Source organism: Chaetura pelagica, unplaced genomic scaffold (assembly GCF_000747805.2).
Source record: "Chaetura pelagica isolate M959 unplaced genomic scaffold, ChaPel_1.0 scaffold607, whole genome shotgun sequence".
Lineage (NCBI taxonomy): Eukaryota > Metazoa > Chordata > Aves > Apodiformes > Apodidae > Chaetura > Chaetura pelagica.
The window spans coordinates 335,157-338,158 of record NW_009953960.1 but is presented as its reverse complement, the minus strand read 5'-3'; positions in this window follow the sequence as shown (position 1 = coordinate 338,158).

Genomic DNA, 3,002 nt, shown 5'->3' with positions numbered 1-3,002 from the left:
GCTGAAGTGGCAGCAGCCCAGGCAAGGGAATCACAAGATTTATTGTGATGTTGGATGTTTTAAAAGCATTTTTTGGGTTCTGCCTGGAAAAAATGCTCCAACCACCAGCCCACTACATAAATCACATGCCCTAGCACCTTCTTCTCCAGCATTCTGCTTGTAAAAACATGAGCCTTCCTAAGCCCTGCCAGCACATCCTTGTCAGGATTTACTCAAGGAAGGATGGGGAGGAATCCAGGAACAGGGCAAGCACTGAGTCCTTGTGGTTAAGGACCCTGCATGCTGCAGCTTAAAACGAGCTTGTGTCTCACTCCCTGAATTAAATAAAACAAAACCACTGCCAAAACAGGGCTATGAGTTTGGACTTTGGCCCACCATGTTGCTCAGGCTGCTCCAGTGGCTCCAAGTCTACCTCTTGAGTCAAAGGAGCCGAGTTTTTTTAACCTCAAGTTCTGAAAATATTTTCTTACCCCAGGGTTTCTGGGGCGAGGAAAGTCAGCGGGCAGATCATTAGAGTGAGCTTGTTCAGCAAAGCTGCTCTTACAAGTGAGATGCTGCAAGCCAGAGGGACCCTGTGATGGGTTTGATTTCTGCCTCCAAGAGCAGAAGATGAGAAGGCTCTGTTAGCTTATCGTTATGCTGTTATTTTCCATCCAGGAGACAGTCATGTCCTCCAGGACTTTTACATTTCCAGACCTCATCATCTACCATCAATCTGAGCTCCAAAACCCTCCAGGTCCAAACTTGAAGCTGGAGTGTGAAAAGCCTGGCAGAAAAGCATCCTTAACAAGCAGAACTGCTCATCAGTGGTACAGAGATAATCAAGGCAGCGGGTTAATAAGCTCAGGCAGGTCACAGGCTGGTGGAAGATTGTGTGAATACACCCCATGATGCAGCCAGAAAGGCATTAATGAAATAGCTTCCACAAATCTTCTTCCAATTAATATGTGGTCCCAGACTTTAATGAAAAAAATGGAATAAAACTGTTTTGCAAATTAAGCATATAAAGAAATAAGGACTTTGCTGTCATTTGTAATAGCTGCACTTCATACCTGTGCTGTATTTCCCATTAGAAACATCCTTTGAGTTACAGAAAATATTGCCTCCATTTTACAAGTGGGACAGGCAAGGCACTGAGGTTAAATGTTTGGCCTGAGGTCACACAGTTGGGGAATAAATAATGAAAAAAACCATGAATCAAAGGCCCTGTGCCACTCGCTTGCTGGCACAACTTCTGGGCTGAGTTTTCTTCACATTGTATCTCGTTACTTTGCTATCTATGTCATGGCATTTTTAATTCAAGCTGCTCCCACACACTCATAATAAAGTTGAATTTAAAAGGGATTGATTTCAGCCTGCAGGGATCCAAGAGCATTTGAGTACAGCAAACAGAAACCATGTCCTGGGCTGCAGCAAAAGCAGTGTGGCCAGCAGGTCAAAGAAGGGGATTATGACTATGTGCTCTGATGACACCCTCCTGCAGGGCTGGGTCCAGTTCTGGGGTCCCCAGCACAAGAAGGACACGGAGCTGTTGAAGAGAGTCCAGAGGAGGCCACGGAGATGCTGGGAGGGCTGGAGCCGCTCTGCTCTAGAGCAAGGCTGGGAGAGTTGGGGTGTTCAGCCTGGAGATGAGAAGGCTCCAGGGAGACCTGAGAGCAGCTTCCAGTGCCCGAAGGGGCTCCAGGAAAGCTGGGGAGGAACTTTTTACAGGGGCATGGAGTGATGAGTTAAGAGGGGAACAGTTTTTAATTGAAAGAGGGGAGATTTAGCTTAGATATATGAAAGAAATCCTTTCCTGTGAGGGTGGTGAGACCCTGGCCCAGGCTGCCCAGGGAAGTTGTGGCTGTCAACCCCCTGGAAGTGTTCAAGGCCATGTTAGATGGAGCTTGAAGCAACCTGTTCTAGTAGGAGGTGTCCCTGCCCATGCAGAGGGATTGGATCTGGATGATCTTTAAGGTCCCTTCCAACCTAAACCAGTCTATGATTCTATGATTCTACACCTTGAGGAAATCATTGACTTGCCACTGAGACCTTCATGGCCCAGTAGGTGGGTGGCATCAAGATACAGGATTTTTTTTCACCTATGCAAATACAACCCCTACAGTTTGATGCTACCTGGTGGATCTTAGTGATGCCTGGGCTTTGTCCTAGAGACTTACATGTTCTGTACTAAAGTCCTCCTCTGTTCATAGCATATATCCTTGTTTGTGCCAGCTCTGCTTCAGGGCAAATATTTTGGGGCTCACCAGCATTGCCCTACCTCTCCTCCACATCCTTATGCTGCCCCCATCCCAGTGCTTGCATGGCTCTGGAAGCCACACTAGGAATACCCACCTCCAGCATTTGGTAAGACAGCCCCAAGGAAGGTTACCTGCATGTCCACAGCTGTGGGAAGCTCTGGGCTTCACTCCTACACAGCACATGGGCACCTCAAGCTCTATGAGCTTGGTGGGCTGCTCACAGCCCACAGTTGAACAGGAGTTGTATATTCACATCAAAATGCATGGAGATACATACATAAAAATGTGTGTATGTTTAGGAGCAGCCACAAAACAGATTTTCAGGTATTTCTAAGAATCTTCCATCCCTTCCCACTCTCCCCACACACACTCACAAAGACACATCCACACATCCTTGTCCCCTCCCTCCTCCCTGCAGGTGCACTTGGAGCAGGAAAAGCACCAGGTGATAACCCAGTGCCTGAGATCCCCAAGTCTTGTCAGTTGGCAGCTTTTCTAAACAGGGCTTTCTACCTCTCAGCATCCTGTGGGGGCCTTGAGAAATTACTGCAACAAACATGCCCTGGCACTTCAGAGTTGGAGGGCTGATGACTCTGGAAATGCACTTTTCTTCTTGTCCTTTTTTTTTTTTAATTTATTCTCCTCACATGTCTAACGGAGCCATCTGTGCTGGCACAAGTTCTGGCTCTGGCCATGAACCTGTGCAAGAGAGTGATCCAAGTCCAAGGATGTTTTTCATATTTTCTATGATCAAGTAGGGAA